Source organism: Pristiophorus japonicus, chromosome 14 (genome assembly GCF_044704955.1).
Source record: "Pristiophorus japonicus isolate sPriJap1 chromosome 14, sPriJap1.hap1, whole genome shotgun sequence".
Classification (NCBI taxonomy): Eukaryota; Metazoa; Chordata; class Chondrichthyes; family Pristiophoridae; genus Pristiophorus; species Pristiophorus japonicus.
In genome coordinates, this window is record NC_091990.1 from 24,002,692 (window position 1) to 24,015,975 (window position 13,284).

General features: G+C 44.3%; 1 long non-coding RNA gene across 1 annotated transcript; it reads right to left on the bottom strand.

The window, feature by feature from the left end:
• Window positions 1–404: 404 nt before the first annotated feature.
• Window positions 405–10,801, bottom strand: LOC139279320 (uncharacterized). Its single transcript, XR_011596444.1, has 3 exons — window positions 10,740–10,801; window positions 6,845–6,892; window positions 405–435 (listed from the first exon to the last, which is right to left on the bottom strand). It is a non-coding gene; the product is annotated as an uncharacterized lncRNA (long non-coding RNA).
• Window positions 10,802–13,284: the final 2,483 nt, after the last annotated feature.

Genomic DNA, 13,284 nt, shown 5'->3' on the forward strand with positions numbered 1-13,284 from the left:
TGGATTAAGGACGCCTATGGTTTGTCCTTTACCAATATGGCGGACAGCGTACTTTTCAGTTGGGAGTGCATGCATGCTTCCTGCCGGCCATTTTGGAGCCGAAGGAGGCCACGTAGCGCCTGAAAAATGGATGCTACATGGCCCAATTTAACCTCCGTAAATGTTAATAGCAAATTAAAAAATAATTCATGTCTTTTACAGTGCGGAAGAGAGGCAAGGGGAGAAAAATCAGTGGTGGTAGAGGATTATTAGTTAACATACCCACAAAAAAGTAGTTTGTAGGTGGCCAATTGTGACGTGTCTGCATTGGACTTACCATCCTCGAACAACCCGTATCGAAATAACAGCAGGAAACAGCCATGCCAAGCAATCGGGCACATCGCAATTGATTTCTCTCTGAAAACCGGAGAAGTTGGGCTTGTCGTAAATGATGATCTAAATTGTGAGAGAAAGAGATGGGAGATAGTACAGGAAACAGTCAGGAACTGTGAAGAGTTGGTCTATTCCACAGAGAGGACCAACTACAGGCATCACCCCCCACCTGGGGTGCAGGTTTATGCATCTTTACTCATCGCGAGTTACATCGAATGTACAGCACAGAAACAGGCCATTCAGCCCAACTGGTCTATGCCGGTGTTTATGTTCCACACGAGCCTCCTCTCACCCTCTTCATCTCACCCCATCAACACATCCTTCTATTTCTCCCTCATGTGCAGATCTAGCTTTCCCTTAAATGCATCTATGCTATTCGCCTCAAACACTCCATGTGGTATCAAGTTCCACATTCTCACCACTCTCTGGGTAAATAAGTCTCCCCTGAAATCCCTATTGGATTTATTAGTGACTATGGCCCCTAGTTTTCGACTCCTCCATAAGTGAAAACATTTTCTCTATGTCTACTCTAATATCAAAACTCTTTCATAATTTTAAAGATTACTATCTGTTTTCTTTTCTAGAGAAGAGAGCCTGTTCAATAGTCCCTGATAGTATAACCTCTCAGTTCTGCTGTAAACCACGGAAATCTTTTCTGCACTTCTTCCAGTGCCTCTATGTCCTTCTCTGTAATGCAGTGACCAGAACGGCTGAGTACAGGGTTATTTTGACAAGTCACTGGACTTGCCCCAGCCCTGCTCGGCGAGTCCACAGGTCAGGCAGCATCTGTGCAGCGAAAAACAGAGTTCATGTTTCAGATCGAAAGCAGTTCTGACAAAAGGTCATCGACCTGAAACGTTAGCTCGGTTTCTCTCTCCACAGATGCTGCCTGACCCACAGAATGTTTTCAGCATTTCCGGGTTTTTATTTCAGCTTTCCAGCATCCACAGTACTTTTGCTTCAGTTTAGGTTTCACCCTGTGTTTGGTTGCTGGGATCAATTGGCAGCTCCTGGTCTTTTGATTTGAAGGAACTGCTTTGTCCCATTGTGAAGAGCTGCATATCTGATGGAGATGTGGGCTACGTAAACTTGAGGTCAGCCAAAACTCGGCTGCCTGTGTCCTAACTCCCATTCATACTTTGCAGGAAATTCAACATGGTCCTTGTGTGATTGTGATGGAGGGCTGCTGTTTTGTTCTTAATCCTCATGATTTTAGTTGGAGAGGATGACGTTGAAATGCTTTGTGTGAGGAACTCCTTCGATCTGTACTGCGGAGCATTTAAAACATCACCTGACTCGCAGCCAGAGAACTTGTTTGGCTGTAATTCAAGCTGCTACATGCGATACCTCCTGGAGTGTTGTAAAAGACATGCAAATAATATGATCTTTTACAAAGAATTTACAGCACAGAAATAGACCATTCGGCCCAATCACTTTACTTCATCTCACCCTATCAGTATAATCCTTCTATTCCATTCTCTCTCCTGTATTTATCTAACTCCCCCTTTAATGCAACTATGCCGTTCGCTTCAACCATTCCCTATGGTAGCGAGTTCCACATTCTGATCATTCTCTGGGTAAAGAAATTTCTCCTGAGTTCCTTATTGAATTTATTGGCGACTATCATATTTATGGCCCCTAGGTCTACTCTCCCCCACAAGTGGAAACACCTTCTCTACATCTGCCCTACCCTCTTCATCATCTTAAACATCTCTATTAGGTAATCCCTCAGCCTTCCTTTTACATAGAAACATAGAAACATAGAAAATAGGTGCAGAAGCAACTTCAGTATCCCATTCCTGCCTTCTCTCCATACCCCCTGATCCCTTTAGCTGTAAGGGCCACATCTAACTCCCTTTTGAAAATATCTAACGAACTGGACTCAACAACTTTCTGTGGTAGAGAATTCCACAGGTTCACAATTCTCTGGGTGAAAATGTTTCTCCTCATCTCGGTCCTAAATGGCTTGCCCCTTATCCTTAGACTGTGACCCCTGGTTCTGGACTTCCCCAACATCGGGAACATTCTTCCTGCATCTAACCTGTCCAATCCCGTCAGAATTTTATATGCTTCTATGAGATTCCCTCTCATTCTTCTAAATTCCAGTGAATGTAAGCCTAGTCGATCCAGTCTTTCTTCATATGTCAGTCCAGCCATTCCGGGGATCAGTCAGTGAACCTTCACTGCACTCCCTCAATAGCAAGAATGTACTTCCTCAGATTAGGAGACCAAAACTGCACACAATACTCAAGGTGTGGTCTCACCAAGGCCCTGTACAACTACAGCAAGACCTTCCTGCTCCTATACTCAAATCCTCTCGCTATGAAGGCCAACATGCCATTTGCTTTATTTACTTCCTGCTGTACCTGTATGCCTACTTTCAATGACTGATATACCATAACACCCAGGTCTCGTTGCACCTCCCCTTTTACTAATCTGTCACCATTCAGATAATAATCTGCCTTCCTGTTTTTGCCACCAAAGTGGATAACTTCACACTTATCCACATTATACTGCATCTGCCATGCATTTGCCCACTCACCTAACCTGTCCAAGTCACCCGGCAGCCTCTTAGCATCCTCCTCACAGTTCACACCGCCACCCAGTTTAGTGCCATCTGCAAACTTGGAGATATTACACTCAATTCCATTGTCCAAATCATTAATATATATTGTAAATAGCTGGGGTCCCAGCACGGGACCTTGCGGTACCTCACTAGTCACTGCCTGCCATTCTGAAAAGGACCCATTTATTCCTACTCTCTGCTTCCTGTCTGCCAACCAGTTCTCTATCACATCAATACATACCCCCAATTCCATGTGCCTTAATTTTGCACACTAATCTCTTGTGTGGGACCTTGTCAAAAGCCTTTTGAAAGTCCAAATACACCACATCCACTGGTTCTCCCTTATCCACTCTACTAGTTACATCCTCAAAAAATTCAAGATTTGTCAAGCATGATTTCCCTTTCATAAATCCATGCTGACTTGGACCGATCCTGTCACTACTTTCCAAATGCGCTGCTATTACATCTTTAATAAATGATTCCAAGATTTTCCCCACCACCTATGTCAGGCTAACCGGTCTATAATTCCCTGTTTTCTCTCTCCCTCCTTTTTTAAAAAGTGCGGTTACATTAGCTACCCTCCAACCCATAGGAACTGATCCAGAGTCCATGGAATGTTGCAAAATGACCACCAATGCATCTACTATTTCTAGGGCCACGTCCTTAAGTACTCTGGGATGCAGACTATCGGCCTTCAATCGCATCAATTTCCCTAATACTAATAAGAATTTCCCTCAGTTCCCTCAGTTCCTCCTTCTCGGTAGACCCTCGGTCCCCTAGTATTTTCGGAAGGTTATTCGTGTCTTCCTTCATGAAGACAGAACCAAAGTATTTGTTCAATTGGTCTGCCATTTCCTTGTTCCCCATTATGAATTCACCTGATTCTGACTGCAAGGGACCTACATTAGTCTTCACTAATCTTTTTCTCTTCACATATCTATAGAAGCTTTTGCAGTCAGTTTTTATGCTCCCTGCAAGCTTACTCTCATACTCTATTTTCCCCCTCCTAATTAAACCCTTAGTCCTCCTCTGCTGAATTCTAAATTTCTCCCAGTCCTCAGGTTTGCTGCTTTTTCTGGCCAATTTATATGCCTCTTCCTTGGATTTAACACTATCCCTAATTTCCCTTGTTAGCCACGGTTGAGCGTCCCTGTTTTATTTTTACGCCAGACAGGGATGTACAATTGTTGTAGTTCATTCATGTAATCTTTAAATATCTGCCATTGCCTATCTACCATCAACCCTTAAAGTATCATTCGCCAGTCTATCCTAGCCAATTCATGCCATCGAAGTTACCTTTCTTTAAGTTCAGCACCCTAGTCTCTGAATTAACTGTGTCACTCTCCACCTTAATGAAGAATTCTACCATATTATGGTCACTCTTCCCCAAGGGGCCTCGCATGACAAGATTGCTAATTAATTGTCTCTTATTACACAACACCCAGTCTAGGATGGCCTGCTCTCTAGTTGGTTCCTCAACATATTGGTCGACAAAACCATCCCTTATACACTCCAGGAAATCCTCCTCCACAGTATTGCTACCAGTTTGGTTAGCCCAATCTATATGTAGATTAAAGTCACCCATGATAACTGCTGTACCTTTATTGCATGTATCCCTAATTTCCTACTTGATGCCATCCCCAATCTCACTAGTATGGTTTGGTGGTCTGTACACAACTCCCAATAACGCTTTCTGCCCTTTGGTGTTTCGCAGCTCCTCCCATATAGATTCCACATCATCCAAGCTAATGTCCTTCCTTACTATTGTGTTAATCTCCTCTTTAATCAGTAATGCTACCCCACCTCTTTTTCCTTTCTGTCTATCCTTCCTGTATATTGAATACCCCTGGATGTTGAGTTCCCAGCCTTGGTTACCCTGGAGCCATGTCTCCGTAATCCCAATTACATCATATCCATTAACAGCTATCTGTGCAGTTAATTCATCCACCTTATTATGAATGCTCCTCGTATTGAGACTCAGAGCCTTTAGACTTGTTTTTTTTTTTAAAAAAACACTCTGTCCTTTTACAATTATGTTGTAAAGTGTCCCTTTTTAATTTTTGCCCTTAATTTCTCTGTGCTCCACTTTTCCTTATCTCCTTTCTACCTTTTGCTTCTGCCCCCATTGTACTTCCCTCTGCCTCCCTGCATAGATTCCCAACCCCTGCCATATTAGTTTAAACCCTCCCCAACAGCACCAGCAAACACTCTGCCTAGGACATCGGTTCCGGTCCTGCCCAGGTGCAGACCATCTTTTTCTAGAGAAAGATTGTGGAGGATCGCAGTACAAGTCTGAGCATCGTGGGGGATGAGATTTGATTCCTGTACTTTGGTCTCTTGGGTGAAGGAATTCTCTTCCAGCTCCTCTCTACCTTGCTACATCTGTCTGCACCGGTAAAAGTCTCCTCACTTTCAGTCAGCTCTTCCAACTCCTACTTTGTGTCTGTGTGTGTCTGACCACCCCCCCACCACCACCGAAGGCCCTTGGGAACTTTCATTACATGAATAATCTTGCCAGAACAACCACACTTTGTCAAGACAGTAAAACTTGTCTATTCTTGAGTGCAGGAAAAACTAGGAATTTTTGGAGTATTTTGCTGATATTATTTGAAGCCTTGAGCTGTGTTCTACACTGACTGGCTGCATTCTACATATAACTTTCCCGAGCTCCCAAAGGCAGTGTTCAGCTATGTCTGTCCGTGTTCATCCCTTTAACCTTTAGTTTTGCTCTCATCTCAGTACTCATCCAGCTCCTTTGTATACAGGAAAGTTGAGTGACACAGCACGAAGTACTCTATGATCGGCTCCACGGCGAGACTCTCAACACTAAGTCAGAAGGTTTCGGATTTAAGCCAAAGTCTATGCTGATAACTCAGTTTAAGGGAGTGCTGTACGGTCAGAGGTGCCGTCTTTCAGATGAGATGCTAAACCGAGGCCTCGGCTGCTTTTTCAGGTGGGGGTAAACGACCCCATGGCACTATTGGAAGAGCAAGAGAGTTCTCCTGGTTTCCTGGCTAACATTCCTCCTTCAAAACATATTATCTGCTGATTCACCTCATCGCTGTTTGTGGGACTTGCTGTGTGTAAAATGATTGCCACATTTACCCACATAATAACTGTGACTACACTTCAAACAGTTATTGGTTGGGAAGTCCTGAGGATGTGGAAGGAGCTATGCTTCATTTTTCTAAACCCCAGATGTCCACTGGCCTGCATAAAATAGGATTACTTTAATCAGATACAAGCTTCGCATTCCAGGATTCACAGTACATTGCTTTTAAGTTTTTGTTCCAGTGGTAAATCTTTCTGCCATTTCTTCACTCATAGAAATCTAGAATCTTACAGCACAGTAAAAGGCCATTCGGCCCATTGTGCCTGTTACGACTCTTTAAAAGAGCTATCAAATTAGTCCCACTCTCCCTGCTCTTTCCCCATAGCCCTGCAATTTTCTCCCCTTCAAGTATTTATCCAATTCTCTTTTGAAAGTTATGACTGAATCTGCTCTCACCACCCTTTCAGGCAGTGCATTCCAGTTCATAATTTGCTGCGTAAAGGAGGGGGGCAGCAAGGAAGTGGGTTGAGACGAGAAAGGAGCGAGGGAGGGGGGTAGTGAGGAGGGGGCATGGAGGGAGGGAGGGGGCGAGGGTGCGAGCGAAGGGGGCGCGCGAAGGAGGGGGCGCGTGAATGAGCAAGGAGGGGAGGATGATGTTGCTGGGACGCAAGAGGGTCACAAAGGTAAATCTCCGAGGATCATTGACCCTTGCAGCATCAATAAAAGAGAGAAACAAACAAAAAAAAAAGGTTCAAGGCTACTTGGAGATGTCCACCGAGGTGTAGTGTACATTTAATTTGAATAGAGCAGGTCGAAGAAGCAGCTTTCTTTCCCCTGCGGTTTGTATTTCTTACCTTGCCGGGTCGTGGGTTAATTGCTCCTTGTTCCTTTGGTTTGGATTTCTGAAAAACAAAATATATATTGAGGACATTTTTGATTAATTAGAGCTGTTGTGTGGTCAGTGACATGATTACCTGTCAAGTGGGCAGTGAGGATTGGAACAGAGGCATGACTGAAACATACATAATCAAAGAGTTAGCTTCGATGCTAAGATGTCTCTGAAGCTTGACTCACCCGTCCTGTGCTTACCGCACTCTTGTGCATTGAACTGAGTTTCAGTTCTTCATCTTGTCGGCTGACACACACACACACACACAGACACAGACACCCGTAACCTGGTGAGGGTCAACAATCGGAGGGGCATAAAATGGGCTTATTGGATCCATTACCTGTTATACACCTCGCCCGAGTTTTCTTTCATCAAATTCATTGTAATGGAAAAGTCGGGCTGGGTGTATAATGGGCAGCCAGTCATCTACCACCCATTTACACCCCCATCGGCACTGACAATGCCTTCAGGAGAGGAGAGAAGTAAAAATAGGAATGGCGTACAAGAGGAAAACAGGGGAAATTATTTTGAAACGGTTTCTAGGTTCCATTGTTCCACTTTCTGCCCGAGATCCAATTTTTCCTCAAGACTTCTTGACATAAGCCAGCTCACACCCACACCACCATCCCTCACTTTGCCCTCGTCAAGCTCCACTGGGTCCCCGGTCCCATGGAACTAACTCCGAGTCTCTTGTTCTCACCTCCCAATGCCTCTATGGCTTTGCCTCTCTTTAACTTTGTGACCTCCTCCAGCTGCAGATCCCTACATCCACCTCCAGCTCCTCCTACAGTGATTTCAGTCTCATTCCTCACTCACTCTGTTCCACCATGGGCAGCCACTCTTTCTGTTACTTGCCCATCTTGCCCTGTCCACTCTCCTTCAAGGCTCTCCGAGATGCCTTTGTACATGAGGAATGCTGTAGTAATGAAAGTTCTCAATTATTTCTGTTTTCGGTGTTTATTGAACATCAAACCCATCGCGGCCATTTCATGGGGCAAAATGGACCTCACATTCCGTCAGCATGTCTGCACTTTTCTTTAGTTGATTTTGGCCCTGGCAGAGTGCAGTAGCCATGTGTTGAGCTTGCCCATGTATCAATCCAGATCTGTGGCAAGAGTGGTTTGGTGACATATTTTTCAACATGTTGAAAATTCTCTAAATTCCACTGAACCTGTACTTCAGAGCACAGCTGCCAACTTGGATTCCCAAAGAGTATTCGTCATTACACGCACTCATACATACATCACTGAAGTGTCTTGCTCTACTAAACTGGAATCTTGTGTGATTTGGTGCACTTTCACCAGGTCTTAAGGAGCACCGTTTTCATGAAATGTGTTTGGCAAAACTTGTCGTCTAGTTAGTATGGGTCTTACCGCTCGCTACACTTTCCTTTACTGATACCGCCAAGCTGACTCACTCTCCCTTGAGGCAAGTAAGCTCAGGTGAAACTTCCAAGAAGACAATTAATCAAAACTCTAGCATCTCAATCTCATGTCAGAGTATTCAAACTAGTTGTTTTCATTCCACAAACCACATTCCTGTGCAGCCAAGGAATTATAATTAAGGACATTCTACAACATTTGCTAATCTTTGTCAAAGAAAAAAAATTAAATTCATAACCAGATATTCAACCATAATCAATCTTCATAATCAACACTGCAGGAAACACTTTTGATTTCTGCTCTTTTGGGAGTTTTTGCAGGTGAGGTGGAGAATAGTTCCACCATCACCCTGTACAGATGTGGCCCAGGGTGATTTTGTTGATCAAGGTGAAACTCTCTGGTTTCTCCCCCCCCACCCAATAATTCAGGTTATTAATGTAATATAGCTCCGCCTAGTGGACTACTGTGGTAATGCAACTGAGGTGTATACAATAAAAGGGTCATGTGACAAGTCACATGATGACAAGTTCCTGTAGAGTTATCTTGTGTGTGCGTGTGTGTGTTTGTGATGTCATAAAGAATATATCACAATTAACTCAGATAGAAGCCCTTTCCAGGCGATACAGAGGCATACAGACTAGGATAGCCGCAAGTTCAATTCCTGGTCTGTGCGGAGTTAGATGGAGTGACAATAGCAGCATCCCAAAGCTGCATCCTTGGACTAAGGGAGGGTGAAAAAAAATCAGCCCACGTTACTGCTCGATCACAATCCAGTAACTCATGGTAGAATGTCAAGTGAAGGTGGCTTGACTGTGAATTTCCCCCACCACCCCATCGTCATAGTTTGCTAACACACATGGTCACATGAAGAATGGACAGTTGTGCAAGGTACTGGAGGGATGTCTGCAATCATAGACAGGTACCCCAGCAAGAGCCAGCAACTTTGGGGGAGGAGACAGCAGAGAAGTGAGGAAAAGATTTGTTGCTGTTGTTTTTGTATCTTCACACTCTTTCCTTGGAGAACGGTGTGACGTAGTGGAAGGATTCGTCGGCTGATTAACAGTCTGATGGGCTGCAACGTGAACACTCCATCACTGTCATAATCACATGTGACGAATGGACCCAAGTCGGGGACCAGTGGCACTTTACTGCGCCCCAAGTTACCACACTGCTAAAGGGAGATCGAGGAGGAAGAAAGGTCTACATCATTAATGTTAATGCGCGGGTGGGGGGGGATTCATTTCCCAACTACCCCCATTGGTGGCAGAACTTTCAACCACACCCTTGCTCTGTGCAGTTTCCTTCACAAAGCCTTCATTGCTCATCACCTTCAAAAGCTTTCTCAAAACCCGCCTCATTGACATGGTCTTCAGCAACCTCACTTAATGCCTTCCAGCCCATGCTCAGTGTACAACCAAACCATCCCACTCCCCCATGACCCCCCACCCTCCAACCTAGCCCAACACACAGCACACACACAATTCACCTCGAGTGCCTCTGGACATTTTGTTACTTGAGGCAACCTGTAGGTCATTCGGCCCAACAGGTCTATGACAGTGTTTATGCTCCACACGAGCCTCCCTCCACCCTACTTCAACCCCATCAACATATCGTGCTATTCCTTTCTCCCTCATATGTTTGTCTAGCTTCCCCTTAAATGCATCTCTGCTATTTGCCTAGTATCAGTAATGATGGCCATGTAACTACTGGATCCATCTGGTTCACGAATGCCCTTTAAAGGAAGGAAATCTGGCATCCTTACCTGGTCTGACCGATATATGACTCCAGACCCACAGCAAATGCGGTGGAGTCCTTGCCTTCTGAAATGGCCAAGCACTCAGTTGTCAAGAAGGCAGCTCACCACCACCTTCTCAAGGGAAATTAGGGATGGGCAATAAATGCCAGCAGTGCCCACATCCCATGAATTAATTCTTTAAAAAGTACAGGAAGTGTGTATTGTAGTATTCGCCATTCAGACATTTACTGGGGTTGGCACATATTGCAGATAATAGCTCATCAAAACTACAATTATCAAATGGATTATCAAAATTCATCACACTATGAGACAGAGAAGCAAATCATTGATAAAATGCCATATAAGAGACTTGTTGCAAAGATACCCTTGGTATAAAAAGGTAATATTGTGTAATGGATAGAGCAATGCTTGAGTATGAGTAAGTGGCCGTTTCTTAGTTGATGAGATGCAGCTAGTAGTGTGCCCTAGAGACTGTGTTGGGCCTTAGTTCTCCACATACATAAGTGATTTGGACACGGGCTTAGAGAACCAACATCAAACCTCACTGAAGATATTAGAGGGCATAGCATGCGTAAGGCTGGATGCAGGAGGACAATGGAAGGTTAGAGGGGGAAATAGGCAGATTATTAGGTAAGTGCATTGAATCGCTGAATAGAGATCAGGAATGGGAATAGTCAGGGAAAAAGTGGGGGGGGTGGGGGTGGTGGAAACTTTCTACTCACCCATGCATCTGGAAAAGCCGTCACTTTTCCTGGTTTTCTATTGGCAACAGTGGAGTGGTCTAAATCAGAAGATAAAGAAATTCTTTGGGAGTGAAGATCCCTACTGATATCTGACAGACTGGAGTATCCAGGCATCAGCCTGTCAGAGATGTCTGGGAGCAGGCTGGGCCTTCTAGTGTCCATCAAACTCCCTTCAAATGAGCTTGGAAGGAATGTTGGCAATGAGAGGTCCACAGCCATTTTTGTTGTGCCGACATCCTCGTGCAACAAACTTTTCTCTGCTAGATTTGGTAACACAGTCGATGGTCCACTACTTGGACTGGAGGTGCTTGATTTCAGGTTGACGTCCAATTTCCTGCTGGAGAAAGACTGGATGGGCTTCTGATAATTGGAGTACAACAAGCTGGTGCCAACTCGAGACCATTGGTTCTCTCCACTGAGGGGGTCCTTGTTTTCTGAATTTGCACTGAACGGTAAATTGGTCCTCCCCAGAAGAGCTGATTGGAAGACTATGCTGTTCTCTGCAGAAGCACGCTGGACTCCAACTTTGGGTTTATCCTCGAACTGTATCTTCATCATCTGCCTCGGGGTGAGAATTTCCTTTTTTATTGCCGGCTTTGAGAAATCAATTCGAGAGAGTGGTGAAGTTGGTTGCATAGGTAGGCTTGGCAAAGGTTTCCCATCAACAGCCACAGGGTCCACAGCCTGCTGTGATCTCTTGGTAATTGCTGAAGATAGAAGACCCTTTGGATTGGTCTGATCCTCTTCTATTGGAGGTAAAGTGGAGAAAGACGGCGAGATGGAATGGGCTCTCTGATTTCTTGGACCTTTGTTACGACTCAAGAGTATGGGAGCATCCAAGTTACGAAGGGAATCTACAAACCCATCTAGTTCTGATGGATCCTCAGGGTCATCGGGGACATTTGTGACCACTTTCCTCCTGTGATTTTGAATGAAAATGTCATTGAAAATCATTTTATTCTCTAGAATGGGGCTTTCGGTTGATTGGAAGTGCTGTTCATCTCTTTCCTCTTGTCCTGTCTTCTCGTATGTATACTGGAGTGTCTCTGCTCGAGGCTTTGGACTGACCACTCCAGAGCTTCCAACATGGAAGTTTTTTGAATCCTCTGTAGGATTTTGAACCAAAGGACTTATTGCATTGAAGGCAGGGTTTTCAGTGGTGTGTGTTTTGAAGGAGTCTATAGGGTATTTTTGAAGTGGTTCATTTTTGGGATTTAAGAGAGAGTTTTCAACCAGTTGTGGTACAGGAACTTGAACCACTTTCAACTTTTCAGATGCATTTTCCTCATTGCATGGAGAGTGAAGTGTTTTAGAAATGAGACCATTCTGATCAGTATTCTGCAACGCATCACCTCTACCAAATCTGGGCTCTTTGCTGGGCTTCTGAGCTGGATCACCTCCAATTGTCCCGACATGCAGAACCGAACTCATGGTACTTTGGCTGCCAATGTTTACTGCAACATTACTCTGTGTCGGATTGCCTGACAAAGAGAGAACCTGCTCACTGTTACTTCCATCTCTTGGGGTTAGATCTTTTCCATTCACAACTCTTCCTTCATCTGCAAAGGATGTTTTATAAACTACTTGTTTCAAATCTGCCATGCTCAGTTGCAAGGAGCTATTTGGCTGTCCTGACATTCTACTCCTCATGTCGCTAAGCCCTCCATTACTATTTTGCTGCCCTGTGCTGCTTGAAGTATGCGAGGACTCAGGACTCCCAGCAATGTGAGAAGGCACACGTGGGGAGAGGTGCTTATCAGTTTCAGCTCTTATTTGGCTGTCGGTGTTGGTGCTCATTGTCCCAGTGTGGTCACCTTCCACTTTTCTTCTATCGTCTTGGTTGATTACTAAACCTCCTGTTTGCTGTTGGGGGTCTGATAAGCTAGCCAACTTCAGAAAATCTGTTCGACTGAAGAAACAAAAATAAAATATTGTTATTTTTTTTAAGTGTTTGTCAGCGACTTTCAAGAAGCAAGCAAGGTAGACACAAAGCTTAAAAGGAAACCGGTTTTACTTGTATTGAAAGAACTAGTTGAACAGCTGGGGATGTTTTCGCTAGAAATGAGAAGGGAGAAGGCTGAGGGATAATCTGATGGCGATCTTGAAGATTATGAAGGGGCTTAATAGGGTAGACTTGGAAAAAATATTTCCGCTTGTGTGGAATCCAAAACTAGGGATCAAAACCATAAGATAGTCACCAAAAATTCCAATGGGGATTCAGGAAAAACTTCTTTACCCAGAGTGTGGAACTCGCTACCACAACGAATAGTTGAGGCAAATAGCATAGATGAATTTAAGAGGCAGCTGGATAAACACATGAAGGGGAAAGGAATAGAAGGATAAGCTGATAGGATGAGGTGAGTTAGAGTTTGAGGAGGCTTATGTGGAGCACAAACATTGGCATAAACCAGTTGGGCCGAATGACCTGTTCCTGTGCTGTAAATTCTATGTTAAAAAGAAAATCAATAAACCTAATCTGAAGGGGGCTAGAATACAGAGAGGTGAAAGTTATACCACAGTTGTA